Raw genomic sequence first — 16,037 nt, forward strand, 5'->3', positions numbered from 1 at the left:
AGTTGGCCGATTTACCGAAAGTATTATGTTTTGCCATAGATGCTATAAAGGATTCTATTCACCAGGCGCAGGGCCGGCGCTACCACTAGGCGAAGTAGACAGCCACCTAGGGTGCACTGCCACCTAGGGCGCAACCACAGCCTCTGTCGTGTGTGAGCTCAGCTCTCCTCTCCTGATCGCTTGCCCCATTCATCCATTGTGCGCTGCCACCAATCCCCCATGTGTCCCGCTGAGCACCCAGCTGTGCTGTCACAACTCTTCAGCTCTCACACGGGTTTATTTCAAAGCTTTGCTCCAGCCTGTCCCTCTGGAGTGGCGCTGTGTGTCTGTGTGAGTGCAGTGGAGGGGCGGGGCTTGGCGGAGATTGGAGCATTGAGAGGTGCAGCATCTGTCAGTTGACCTCCCGCCCGGCGGGGGCATCATGGAGCGGGTGGACGGCGCTGGCCTGGCCCCAGCGGGGGCATCATGGAGCGGGTGGACAGCGCTGGCGTGGACTCCTAAACAATTCTGCACACCCAGTGCTGAGGAGAGGCCCTGATGATGGTCGCTGAAGCATCAGCAAGCAGAGGTAAGGAGGAGGATGGATCCTCCCCGATCTGCATTGAGCTGTATGGAGAGGGTTTGTGTGTGAGTAGTGCAGGAAGTAGGAGTCAGGTAGGTCAATGTATGTGTCAGTGTATGTGTCAGTGTATGTGTTAGTGTCAGTGTGATGGTCAGTGTGATGGTCAGTGTGATGTGTCAGTGTATGTGTCAGTGTATGTGTCAGTGTATGTGTCAGTGTATGTGTCAGTGTGATGGTCAGTGTGATGGTCAGTGTGATGGTCAGTGTGATGGTCAGTGTATGTGTCAGTGTATGTGTCAGTGTATGTGTCAGTGTGATGGTCAGTGTGATGGTCAGTGTGATGGTCAGTGTGATGGTCAGTGTGATGGTCAGTGTATGTGTCAGTGTATGTGTCAGTGTATGTGTCAGTGTATTTGTCAGTGTGATGGTCAGTGTATGTGTCAGTGTGATGGTCACTGTATGTGTCAGTGTGATGGTCAGTGTATGCGTCAGTGTAGGTGTCAGTGTAGGGGTCAGGTGGGTTAGTGTAGGTGCCAGATTGGTCAGTGTAATTATCAGGCAGGTCAGTGTAGGGGTCAGTGTGATGTGAGTAGTGCAGGAAGTAGGAGTCAGGTAGATTAGTGTATGTGTCAGGGGGTCAGTGTAGGGGTCAGATAGGTCACATATGTAGCAAGGGCAGGATAAAGTTACCTCAACTTTAATCAATGCAAGGAAACCAGTTTTAAGAGCTATATATTATAGAGTAGGGAAAGCTTACATTTCCTGGTGTGAATCCAAGGGTTGACACCCTCGGAGATATATTATAGGCAGAATTCTTGCCTTTCTACAATTGGGCATAGAGATTAAGTTGGCCCTAAATATTATTATGGGCCAAGTCTCAGCCTTATTGGTTTTATTTCAAGGGCCGCTTGATGCGCATTCTTTAGTCCAGGGTTTTATGCAAGGGTAATGTGGATTAATCTGCTCGTTAAATCACCTTTAACCCCTTGGGACTTGAATTTAGTTTTGTCAGTGTTACAAAAACAGCCATTTGAACCATTACAGCATATTCCCTCAGTCCTTCTGACTAAGAAGCTGATAGTTTTGGTTGCTATATCCTCAGCAAGGAGGATATCAGAATTGGCTGCTCTTTCTTGTAAAGAACCATATTTGATTATTCATGAGGACAGAGTGGTGTTACGCCCTCATCCATTTTTTTTTCCAAAAGTGGTTTCAGGCTTTCATCCGAATGAAGATATTGTCCTGCCATTGTTTTTCCCAAAACCATGTTCCAGGGAAAAAAGTAATTACATTTGTCTTAATGTAGTGAGAAAAGTGACAATCTAAAGAAAACTGCTCAGATTTGTAAGTCTGATGTCTTATTAATTCTGCTAGAGGGTCCTAAGAAAGGACAAGCAGCGTCAAAATTGCTAATTGCTAAGTGGATTCGGCAAGTTATAATTCAAATTTATGATTTAAGGGGTAAGATTGCCCTTATTCAAGTTAAGGCGCACTCTACCAGAGCGGTTAGTGCTTCTTGGGCAGTGCGTCACCAGGCCTCCTTTGCTCAGATCTACAAGGCCACAACTTGGTCTTCGGTCCATCCATTCACAAAATTTTATCAAGTGGATGTAAGAAGGAATGAGCATATCGCCTTCGGGCGCAGTGTGCTGCAGGCCGCAGTATAAGTCCTCAAGGTCTGGGGGTACCCTACGGGTTGTATCTCCCTCCCCTCAAGTAGCATTGCTGTGGGACATCCCACTAAGCAAATACTTAGGGCTCTGTGTCCTATGATGTACGATAAAGAAAATAGGATTTTTAAAACCGCTTACTTGAAAAATCCTTTTCTAGGAGTACAGCCTAGGACACAGAGATCCCGCCCCTCTTTTTATGGGGTGTAAGTGTATTGCTTATATTGCTTGGCTACAAAAACTGAGGTACTCCTGGAAGGAGGAGGGGTTATATAGGGGAGTCAACTTCCTGTATTGGGTTTGCCAGTGTCAACACCTGAAGGTAGCTATAACCCACTAAGTAAATACTTAAGGCTCTGTGTCCTATGATTTACTCCAAGAAAATGATTTTACAGGTAAGCTGTTTTAAAAATCCAATTTTTATCCCCTGAAGCCCCTGCTTTTAAAAATATATTATGTTTGGGGTTATAAGTAATTTTATAGCAAAAAATCCAGATTTTTACAAGTAGGAGAGGAATGTCCGAATTGGCCAAAGGATGAAGTGCTTAAAGCAGAGCTCCACCAAAAAGGGGAAGTTATGCGTGTTTACACCCTCCACTGCCACATTTGGTAGTTTTTTTGGGGGGAGGGTACCTGGTTTTGACAAGTATCTGTACCCAGTTTTGGGTCAGATCGCCGCAGCGATCTATAAATGGATCTTTAGCTCCTCCTCTCTCCCCCCACAGCCTTCTGGGACACACACACACATTTGGCAGCAATGGAATAAAATTGCTACAGTATTAGTGAGAATGAACTCTCTGCAGTATGTTGGAGACATTTTGAGAAGTGAGGACAGCATGAGGAATGGACTGAGCAGGATAGAAAACCTAACACAGTACACTACAATGAAAGACAGCTCAGGGTAAACCAAACTTACCCTCCTTAGAACACTTTTATACCAATATAATTGGTATTATAATTGGCTGCAATGATGGGCTTGTTAGAGGCTGCAGATGGGCATAGATCCGGATGCATTGATGGACACTGGTGATGCTGCAGGGCACCGACCCTTATTTTAATATTTAAGTTTTTTTCTGAAACTTGCCGTTCGTTTGGAGAGCGAGTTTTTATGTTAAGGCGAACAGCCCCAGTGCCGGGTCAGGCACACAACCACGTAAGGAGCCATTTGGCTGTCTGCTTTTTATTCAATTCTTTTATTAAACTCAGTATTATGCTATGGATCCTTTTGTATTTTTTCATATATACCGCCTGAGTCTGTGAAGGGGGACTTATTATCCATTGTTATTTCCACCAGCATCCATATGAGCAGGCATTACCTGTACAGGCGCTGTTTGACTTACTTTTTAATTAAAGTGGTCAAACAAATCTGGTAAGCAGTTTGGACTTGTATCTTCACAAGTGGTGTATTGCTGTTTTCTTGGTGGAGGGAGTCGGAAGCCCTTTGGATCTGCTGCTATACCACAATTATAATATTTGTTTCGACACTTGGATCATTCAGGATTTTTCCATGTAGTGACACGCATATGGGGACTTTATTATGTGATTGGTTGTTCACTAGCCCTTATTTTATTTTATATTTTTACATTATTCTTTTTTGTATGGTGATTAGATAACGGTTCTAATATTTTGTATCAATGTTATTATGGAATTTGCGCAGTTGAGGTTCAATTGCTCTTTTCAAAGTATGACATGTTATTTAAAAAAAAAAAAAAGGTTTACAAGTATTTCATAAATACACAAGCACATTCACTATTGTGCGAAATCACTATTATGCCGCGTACACACGACCAGACTTTTTGACAGACTAGGTCCGACAGTCTTCCCGACGGACTTTCGGCGGAGTTCCGATGGACTTTCCGAACGAACGGACTTGGGCACACACAGGCACACCAAAGTCTGACGGATTCGAACATGATGACGTATGACCAGACTAGACTAGAATAAGGAAGTTCAGAGCCAGTAGCCAATAGCTGCCCTAGCATCGGTTTTGGCCCGTCGGACTAGCATACAGACGAACTGATTTTTTGACCGGACTCGAGTCTGTCATAAAGATTTAAAACATGTTTTAAATCTAAAGTCCGTCTGATTTTTAGACAGCAAAGGTCCGATGAAGCCCACACGCGATCAAATTGTCCAGCCGACTCGTTTTGTCAGACCTAGTCCGTCAATGTCCGGTCGTGTGTACGCGCCATTACACTCAGATCCCCTATTAAAAGGGTTTATGTGACAAAAATTATAAAAACAAATCAAACAAAGATTATAGTGAAATAAAAAATGTTCATAAACAGGTGAGTAAAAGTTCACTAAAGTTGTCCTTCCATATCCATGGTATTGCAGTGTCCTTGTGCTCAACAAATGCAAAGTGTCAGTGCTCCACCACCGTGTTCTAAGCAAACAAAATTACCAGAAGTTTAGATCCACAAGCGATACTATGCGCATTTCAAGTGTACTGGATACCAGTTTATATTTTTTATTTCACTATAATCTTTGTTTGATTTTTTAAATTTTTTTTTGTCTTTTTTAAAAAAAAAAAATTGTCACATAATCCCTTTTAACCGGTTCCCGACCAGCGCACGCCGATGTACATCGGCAGAATGGCACGGGCAGGCATATTGGCGTACAGGTAAGCCCAATCTTCAATGCCGCCCTGCCATCGCGAGCGCGCCGCTGGTTGGGACCCCCGTGAGTCCAGTCGCGGGTCCTGTGGACTCAATCGCCACGGGCATACCCGCGATCGTCTCACGGGGCGGCTGAATGGAGGAAATGCCGTGTAAACAGCATTTCCCCATTCTGCCTAGCAACTAGTGACGCTGATCTCTGCTCCATGTGATTGGAGCAGAGATCAGTGTTCACCAAATGAAAGCCCAGCCCCCCCCCCACAGTTAGTAACACACCCCTAGGAACACTTAACCCCTACACTGCCACCCACTGGTTAACCCCTTCACTACCAGTGTCATTTACACAGGAATCATTGCATTTATATAGCAGTGATTACTGTATAAATGACAATGGTCCCAAAAATGTGTCAAAAATGTCCGATGTGTCCGCCGCAATGTCGCAGTCACAATAAAAATTGCTGATCGCCACCATTACCAGTAAAAAAAAAAAAAAAAAATTATTAATAAAAATGCCATAAAACTATCCCTATTTTTTAAATGCTATAACCTTTGCGCAAACCAATCAATAATTGCTTATTGCGATTTTTTTTACCAAAAATATGTAGAAGAATACGTATCGGCCTAAACTGAGGGAAAAAAATGTTTTTTTATATATTTTTTGGGGGATATTTATTATAACAAAAAGTAAAAAATAATGCGTTTTTGTTCAAAATTGTTGCTTTATTTTTGTTTATAGCGCAAAAAATAAAAACCGCAGGGGTGATCAAATACCACCAAAAGAAATCTCTATTTGTGGAAAAAAAAAGGATGCAATTGTCAGTTAAAGTGACGCAGTGCCGAATCGCAAAAAGTGGTCTGGTCTTTGACCATCAAAATGGTCCGGTCTGTAGATGGTTAATTGGGGTTCTGAGTGTAATAGTCACCTTACACTGTTAAATCCAATACTGACTTGACGTATTTCTCGGCATGTAACACGTACCCCAAGTTTAGGAGGACATTTTAAGGAAACTTTTAGGAGGGAAGTTTAAGTAAAAAACTTACATTTAAATGCCCATCAATGCAGCCTTATCAGTGTCCATCTGCAGCCTTGTCCATGATTGCAGTCTTGCCCAGTGTCCATCTGCAGCCTTGCCCAGTGCCTTTGCCAGTCTCTGTGCAGCATTGCCCAGCCCATGATTATTTAATATTGGCACCAATGTCCGCTGACTGTGAGAGGAGATGAGCGAGCGCCGCCGACATACAGAAAGCCTTGTTTACTCGGCTAGACTCGGCTCCTCTCGCAGTCCCGCCCATGAGCGAGCGCAGCCGACATACAGAAATATGAGTGTATTCGGCTAAACTCGGCTCTGCTCACAGTCAGGGGCGGGACTGCGATAGGAGCTGAGTCTAGCCGAATACACTCGGCTTTCTGTATGTCGGCGCCCCTGCGCTCATCTCCGCTCACAGTCAGCAGAGATTGGCGGAATTGTGAGAGGAGCCGGGTCTAGCTGAATACACTCGGCTTTCTGTATGTCGGCGGCGCTCGCTTATCTCCGCTCACAGAGATCGGTATGGATCGGCGTATAACACGCACCCCCTGATTTTAAGGGGAAATAATTATATAATGTTATATGCCAATAAATACAGTATATATTTACAAGGTTGATTACTTTGGATTTTTATTTATACTTTGATGCACATATGACATGCTGTTTTTTGAATGTCACTGTTAGACAGCGCACTATTTATGTTTCACAACAGTTTCTCTATTTGGTTTTCTTGTTTAAAATTTGAAAATGCAATAAAAACAGACTAAACATAAAGGCAGAAGGTTTTTTCCTTAATGCATTTTCTGCATGCATCTTTCACCCTTACACTTACCTGAGCCTGATCTTGATCCAGTGCTATGCACGAGAGCAGAGGCTTTCTCTGCTCTCTTCCTCTTCATTGGCTCAGAGACAGCAGCGGGATCCATTGTTTCTTGGCTGCTGTCAATCACAGCCAGTGAGCAGGGAGCAGGGGGGCAGGGCCTTATGGACAGTTTAGGAGCGGGCCCACACGAGTGCCCTCATAGGGAGTGTATTCCTGTGGGGGTCTCTGCAGAGAGGAGTAACCAGGAGAGCCAGAAGGGGGACACGAGAAGAGGATCTGGGTTGCTCTGTGCAAAACCATTGCACGGAGCAGGTAAGTATGACTTGTTTGTTATTTCAAAGATAAATTTGGTTTAGAATCACTTTAACCAATTAAGGACCGAGCCTCTTTTCAGACTCAGTGTTTACAAGTTAAAAAATTACTTAGAACCCCCAAACATTATACATTTTTTTTCTAACACCCTAGAGAATAAAATGGCGGTCATTGCAATACTTTTTGTCACACCATATGTGTGCAGCGGCCTTACAAGCACGCTTTTTTTGAAAAAAAATTCACTTTTTTGAATAAAAAAATAAGACAACAGTAAAGTTAGCCCAATTTTTCTTATATTGTGTATTGAGTAAATTGATACCCAACGTGTCACGCTTCAAAATTGCGCCCGCTCGTGGAATGGCGTCAAAATTTTACCCTTAAAAAGCTCCATAGGTGACATTTAAAAAATTCTACAGGTTGCATGTTTTGAGTTACAGAGGAGTCCTAGGGATATAATTATTGCTCTTGCTCTAACGATAGCAGTAATACCTCACATATGTGGTTTGACCACCGCTTTCATATACGGACGCTACTCAAGTATGTGTTCGCTTCTGCATGCAAGCTTGTCGGGACGGAGTGCTTTAAAAAAATCTTTTTTCTTTATTTTATTTTATTTTTACACTGTTTAAAAAAATAAAATAAAAAAGAGTTTGGGTCACTTTTATTCCTTGTAATAGAAAAAAAGCATGACAGGTCCTCTTAAATATGAGATCTGAGGTCAAAAAGACCTCATATCTCATATTAGGACTTAAATGCAATAATAAAGAAAAAAAAAATTGTCATTTGAAAAAATTACATTGAAAAAATGTGCCTTTAAGATGTATGGGCGGAAGTGACGTTTTGATGTCGCTTCCGCCCTGCTATGGTATGGAGATGGGTGGGGGGCCATCTTAGCCTCATACGTCTCCATACCAAGGAAGTGATAGGACCCGATCGCCTCCGCCGTCGGCTCCAGTAAGCTGCGGAGGGCGCGGGAGAGCGGCGGGTGGGTGGTGGCACCTCTCCTGCCCGCGATAACGGTGATCTCGCAGCGAATCCACCACAGAGACCACCATTATCGTTTACCAAACTGGCACCTGAAGAGATGGATACCTTGGTTGTGGCAGCAGCTGCTGCCGTTACTGAGATATCCCTCTTCAAAAAAAGGGAAGCCGGTAAGTGGTTAATGATTAGATTCATGCATAAGTCCAATGATGACTAGTTGAATTTAAATTAAACCTTCCTAATCTTCTATTCACTGAGAACAGAGACATCTATAATACATCATACTACACATTGTCATGAAAAATACACTTGAATGAATTTTAGTGCACAAAATAATACCCAATATTGCTGGTAAAATATAAAAGATGATGTTGTGTCAGGTAATTCATTAACAAACATCAAGATTTAAAATTGCACACTCCTGTGAAAAGGCAACAAACTCAGGTACCTGAAATTGTCCACGGGCCACACATAAAAGCCTTTATAGGTTATCTGTTTAAAGTTAAATGTGAACTCTGGCTCTAGAATTATTGCTCTCACTATGAGGTTCACAGCAATATCTCACGTGTGTGATGCAATTATTGTTATTATTTTTTTACCCTTTTTTTAAATGTATTTTTTTCATTCAACTTTAATGCTATTACAAGGGTGGACAAGAAACCCTGTGATAGCTTTGGGCAGTGACAGCCAGGTACTCTTTATGGTACTCCTCTGCCCTACAAGACAGCTGATTAGATAGAGGTCTGCTTTTTACTGCACACAAACACAATATAATACACAATTTTTTTTTCTAAAATATAAAAGATAATGATGCGTCAGGTAAGTATATGCGAAACAATTAAAAATGTAAAATTGTGAATGCTTGTGAAATAGCGACAAAGTACTAAAATCGTCCATAGGCAATGATTTAAAAGCCTTTACAGGCTATAAATTTATAGTAAAAGGTGAGCTCTGGCATTTAAAATGATTGTTCTCACTCTGATGTTCACAGAGGTACCTCATTGAGTGATGCAACCACTGTTTACATATGTGTGCAAGACCTACATGCGCATTTGGTGTGTGAACAGGTGATGGCGTGGTTTACATTTTTTTCATATTTTAAAAATAAATAAAAGTGAATAGGTGGCTGTCAAAATTGATAACAGGATTATGGCTGCTGCTGCACCCATAATCCTAGTATAACCGCTTGCCATTTAGAATGTACAGTATATATACGTATGCTGAATGGCAATTAGTTAACATATAAATTGTAAATAAACAATTTTAAACTGGTAGCAAAATGTAATTATTTAACAAGGGTAGAAAAGGAATTCTTCTCCCCTTTAGCCTAGGTTCACACCGACAGCAGGAATAAAATCGATTTCTTTTTACCGCATGTCAGTCACGGCATTGGGGCGATTTCAGAGACATCTGTGTGGGTTTCTGCACAGATGTCTATTAAAATCGCACCCCTGAAGTCCACAAAAGTAGTACAGAAACTGTCACAATGATTCAGACGGTGCCATTGCTGGCAATAGCCACCGATTTTGCATGCGATTTGACATGTCTAATCACATGCCAAATCGCAGTAATGTGAACCAGGGCTTATGACCAGAGTCAAGGCCCAATCCGAATTTTGCAATTTTGACATGTGTTGGTAATACTGTACATATCATCACAACCAGGTGGATTATACCGTACCTTGTTTTTTATTAAGGACAGCTTTCATTAGGTGGGAAATGTTAAAGGATATCTCCTGATTTTTATTATTATCAAAAGGAAAACTGGTCCAAAAAAGTAGAAAAAATAATTCTTTAACCACTTAAACCCCGGACCAGTTTGCAGTCAAAGCGCCCCTTTTTGCAATTCGGCACTGCATCATTTTAACTGACAATTGCGCAGTCATGCGACGTGGCTCCCAAACAAAATTGCCGTCCCTTTTTTCTCACAAATAGAGCTTTCTTTTGGTGGTATTTGATCACCTCTGCGGTATTTATTTTTTGCTCTATAAACTAAAATAGACCGACAATTTTGAAAAAAAATGCAATAATTTTTACTTTTTGCAATATATAAAAAAACATTTTTTTCCTCAGTTTAGGCCGATATGTATTCTTCTACATATTTTTGGTAAAAAAAACGCAATTAGTGCTTACTGATTGGTTTGCACAAAATTTATAGCGTTTACAAAACAGGGGATAGTTTTATAGTATTTTTATTATTTTTTTTTTACTAGTAATGGCGACGATCAGCGATTTTTATTGTGACTGCTACATTATGGCGGACACATCGGACATTTTTGACACATTTTTTGGTACCATTGTCATTTATACAACAATCAGTGCTATTTAAATGCACCGATTCCTGTGTAAATGACACTGGCAGTGAAGGGGTTAACCACTAGGGGGAAAGGTTAAGTGTGACGTGTGTGTGTTTTTTTACTGTAGGGGGTGTGACTTGGCATTCAACATCACTGATCGTCTTTCCCGATGACAGGGAACAGACGATCAGAGACAGTCTCACTCGGAAGCACGGCGAGAGGTTTGTTTACACAAACTTCTCACCATTCTTCAGCTCTGTGACCCGATTGCAGGACACCAATGGCAATTGGGTCCACGGATCCTGTGGCCACGGTCACGGAGCTCAGGACTGGGTCGCGAGCAAACCGCCGGTGGCGTGCGACCCACGACTGGGCACTTAAAGAGCAACGTACCTATACATTGATATGCCCAGCCCTGCCATTCTGCCGACGTAAATGTGCAGGAGGCGGTCCTTAAGTGGTTAACCACTTCATATCCGGGCTAATTCTAACACTTTGCTCCTACATGTAAAAATCTACTTTTTTGTGCTAGAAAGCTACTTTTTTCTACTTTTTTGTGCTACTTAGAACCCCAAAAATTATATATATTGTTTAGCATAGGCCCTATAGAATAAAATGATGGGTGTTGTAATTTTTTTATAGCACACAGTATTTGTGCAGCATTTTTTTAAACACATTTTTTGGGGGGAAATAATAAAAAAATATAAAAGAAAAAAAAACACAATTTTTACTCCAATTTGTATCATGTGAATGGCGAGTAAATAGATACCTAATATGTCACACTTTAAAATTGCATCTGCCCGTGGAATGGTAGCAAACTATGGTGCTTAAAATTATCTATAGGCAGCGCTTTCAACACCTTTACAGGTTACCAGTTTAGAGTTACACAGGAGGTCTGGTGCTAAAATGATTGCTCTCACACTGATGTTTGCGACAATATCCCACATGTGTGGAATGATCACCCTTTAAATATGCGTTCACATTTTCACATTTGTGCGTAAGCAAAGTGGGATGGGAGTGCTTTAATTCTTTTTTTTATCAGTATTATTTATTTTATACAAATATATATATATATATATATATATATATATATATATATATATATATATATATATATTTACACTTAAAGCTTGGGAAAGGCGGCAGAGGGAGGGGGGCCCTTTCCGCCACCCACAGAAGCAATTGAGTGGCTATTTAACCACTCAAATCACTTCTGCCACAAACAGAATCGCTGGCTGAAAAAACCCATACTGGAATGAGGGCTGTAGGTGCAGACATCATCCCGGTATAACTACTTCAACCTGAGGACTTCCATGGATGTCCTACAGGCAGGAAGTAGTTTATCTGTATATTTTAGGAGATTACAATGCATCACCACCAAAAAAAAAAACCTGCACAATACATCTCCTGTTCCTCACGATCGCAGTGATACCACATATGTGTGTGTGATTTTTTTTTGTGCCCATAATAGAGCCAAGAAACAATAGTATGCATTGTAAGAACACATATATGGAGCACCCAGGTTTAAAGCCCACTTCCTGGATGCCTCATATATGTGTTGTGGGGTCATGAAGGGGTTAATATGGTACAATTGTCATACCTGTTGGGTCACGTGGTGGTATGTCACGACTGTTGCACCGTGGACGCCGCGGCATCTTGATGGTACAAGATGGTATCGCAGGTGAATGAAGGTTTACCTAGAAAGAAATAATATTAGTACTAATAATAACAATAATACACTATAATAATAAGAGAAATGTCGCTAATCGCTGGAGTCTGGCTTCAGAGATGCGTCTCAGTCAAGATCCTCTTCACTGTGTACTTGTCAGGACCCCTAGAGGAGCCTCAAACATCTGACCCTGTGCAGAGATCAACTGCCAACCAATCACAGGACTGGCTTTCTCACACTAGCTGCCTGATCCTTTGCCTGACATATACTGGCTCATACAACACAGTCCCCAAATGAAATTGAGCTTATTCCATTGTCATTAAACAATATTATGGTATTTAATAAACACTGTGTTTGATAATTTCATAATATAAAGGAACTGTGACAGTTGCTCTGGTATCAGGCAGTGAGAGGGACAGACTGGGAATCCTTTGTGGGGTCCTGAGGGCTTTAGGGGGGCCAGGAAGAATGTTATGAATGGAGTTGGGCTGAATGTTGATCCAGTCAGTACATATATCTGTGTCCTGTGTGTGTAGTACTGTGTATGGGGGGGACCCGGCAGGCTTGGCTTTCATATTGTATGTCTGAGAGAGGGCTGAGTGTCACTGGTAACCATAGCAACAGTGTATACACTTCATCCCTGTGTGTACTACATAACCCTATGTGTGTATAGAGCTCCCTAAAACATACATACCTGTATACTATGTGTATAGAGCACCCACATGTCTACCTTCCTATATACTGTATATATAAAACCTACTCCTGTATACCTACCTGTATACGTTGTGTAAAGTGCATACTCATGTATACATACCTTTATACTGTGTATAATTAGAGCCCACTCATATATACCTACCTGTATACTGTGTATAATTAGAGCCCACTCATATATACCTAACTGTATACTTTGTATATTAAGCCTACGCATATATACTGTACCTACCTGTATAATCTGTAACTGATAATTGCGCGGTCACTGCAACGCTGTACCCAAATAAAATGAATGCCCTTTCTTCCCACAAATAGAGCTTTATTTTGGTGGCATTTGATCACCACTGCATTTTACATTTTTTTTTCACTATAAACAAAAAAATACTGACAAAAAAAAAAAAAGAATTTTTTTTTTTTACTTTCTGCTATAACACATATCAAATAAAAAAACTGAAAAAAAATGAATTTCTTCATAAATGTAGGCCAATATGTATTCTGCTACATATTTTTGTAAAAAAAAATCCCAATAAGCGTATATTGATTGGTTTTCATAAAAGTTATATTATCTACAAACTATAGGACATTTTTATTTATATTTTACTAGTAATGATGGTGATCAGTGATGTATAGTGGACTGTGATGTTGCGTCGGACATTCTGACACTGACACTTTTTGGGGACCAGTGACACTAATACTGTGATCAGTGCTAAAAATATGCACCATCACTGTACTAATGACACTGGCTGGTAAGGGGTTAACATCGGGAGGATCGAAGGGTCAACAGTGTGACTCCCCAGTGTTTATGTGAACTGTGTGGGGTACTCTTACTAGTGGAAGAGAGGGAATATAGCAGGGACCCAAACACCATCCCTTCCCCCTGTCAGAACGGCAATCTGCTTTGTTTACATAGGCAGATCAGAGTTCTGTCTCTCTGCCCGATGATAGGCTGGCAGACTTCTAGTACCTTGCACCCGTCAATTGGGCTTCCGCTGTGTATAATGAAGCGAGCTGTTGTATTTATACATGATGCGGCACACAGCTGCCACCCTGTAGCGATAAAGCTGGTATAGAGCAGTCCGGAGGCCATCTAGATAAGTATGAACATGGGATAAAAAAAATCCCATACTTGTATTTTAATATTCAAAGTAAACTCACTCATCCATATATGTCTCCATGCTTTATTTTGTTGAGAAATCACTTTGAAAAACATCCACAGCATTTTTAGCAATGACCATCTTGAGTAAGGGCAAATGATTCATGTAGCATTTACTTCCTGGAATCCATCTGCCGTAGTTCAGGAATGCAGGTAGGAGTGTGTGCTTAGCTGAGAAAGCTTCTCCTTCCCTCCTCCAGATGAAAGAGGAAAATACTCATGAAGACTCCTGGGAAGTATGACAGACGTTTTTTCGCCTTTGAGGTTAAGAGCGCCCCGTTAGTGGCCAAAAAGTGCCACTAAAACTAGCGGCCCCAGTGTGAAAGGGGTCTAATGTATTTATCTTTGATTGATTGACAACATCTGCTCACCACCATCCCATATAAGAGAGTGGAGAGATTATATGAGAACGCAGCACACCTGGCACTATGATATGACAATAATACAACACAGTGCAGTGTACTGCAGCTTTTATTGTATGTACGCTTTGAACTGTAAATCTAGCCATTTTTTTCCTTTCTATTTTTAGTTTGAAGATTACTTCAAAACTTTGTTGTGTTTTTTTATTGCTCACTTTGTCACATTTATGACTTATTCTGTCCTGGTTCCAGCTACCACAGCACCAGTATGCTGTCATCGACATGCTAATGAATGTTTTTTTAAATTCTTTATTTATTTAGTCCAGATATGCCAGGAAGTAAAGACATAAAATTGGTCACAAGTTAGACTGACTACAGTTTGTTTCACAATTATAAACAATATCAACAATCCAGAGAGCCCCGGGAATGGACAATCCCGAAAGGGGGGGTAATGCAGGGGGCGGACATGACCTGGTGTCCGAGGGATCCTGCAGGAAGAGGTTTAAAAGAAACCAGAAGGTGGGGCTAGAGAGAAGAAGTTAAGGGGGAGGAGAATTATAAAAGGGGGTGGAGCCACGCGGGAGCACTGCGTAGTGAGGAGAGGAACGGGAGGAGGCAGCTTTCCCACCCTCCCTCCCTGTTGTTGAGTTTTTAGGATCCTGCTGGTTTTCTCTTGATTGTATGTTTTTTTTTTGTTTCAGGGGAAGATTGACGGTCATCACAACAGTTGAAATCGGCCTTTTGGGGGCTGCAGCATTATCTTTCTGGTGGTCTTTGACAGTGACGGTAAACAGAGGTGATCTAAAAAGGGCGGGGGGCTCATTGGTAATATGGGCCCCTCCGGTGTATTCCTGAACGGTGGATGGAATACTGGGATAGTTTCACTGCAGGATTTGGTTGTCTCCAAGTGGTCACAGCTGGAGGCCTAGTATGTTAAAGGTACCGCAGTGAGGTTGTGTTGTATGGTAAAGTGGGTCACTGTCAGAGATCACCAGACTGGGTGACGGGGATTGCACAGGCGTCCCACGTTTTGCTGTGATTCAGGATCGCAATTTGGGATGCCAAGATGTGAACGGAGCCTAACAACAATATATTCAATAGACCGGTATGCTGCTCCACCACTCTCTACCTCCAATAGGCACAATTCCCAGGATTACTCAGGTACTGGTCCCTTAAGAAAGAATAAATACATATTCCTCTATGAAACTATAATTATGCCACAATAACATGTAAAGATGGGGCATAATGTGTGAACACTATACTGTGTAAAAAAACAAACAATCCTGTGAAAAAAAATTATATAATCGTGCAAATGTGTAATCCAGTGCAAAACGCAATTATGTGCAAAAATTCCATATAATACATATTATAATTATTATACAGGATTTATAATTATATCAATCTGATGACAGATAATGGATGACTGTATAGAAATATACTAGCAACGTCATAAAGTAATGGTCTAAAGGTTGTGCAATAACAATAATGACCAAGTAGTCCATACAGTGTAGATATTAGAAACAGGTGTGGTTAGGGAATCTTCCAGGGTTACTGATGATTGTGGATGTTTCCCCTAGTCCTATGCTTCAAATGTGTGTTTTCAATAGGTCAGTACTGATGTTCATATGTGAGGGATAAAACATATGCTCCCATAGCGCAATATGTTTAACCGCTACGCTATAGCCGAAAGATGGCTGCAGTGCGGACGCCAATTGCCGGGAGGGCATCCCTGGATGTGTCACCTGCCACATCAGTGCAACATTTCATCAGTGCCACGTGTCATCAGTCCCATCTTCCAGTGCCATGTGTCATCAGTGCCATCTGTCATCAGTGTCACCTGCCACATCAGTGT

Source organism: Lithobates pipiens, unplaced genomic scaffold (genome assembly GCF_037356315.1).
Source record: "Lithobates pipiens isolate NorthernLeopardFrog02 unplaced genomic scaffold, aLitPip1_a1.2 Scaffold_23, whole genome shotgun sequence".
NCBI lineage: Eukaryota > Metazoa > Chordata > Amphibia > Anura > Ranidae > Lithobates > Lithobates pipiens.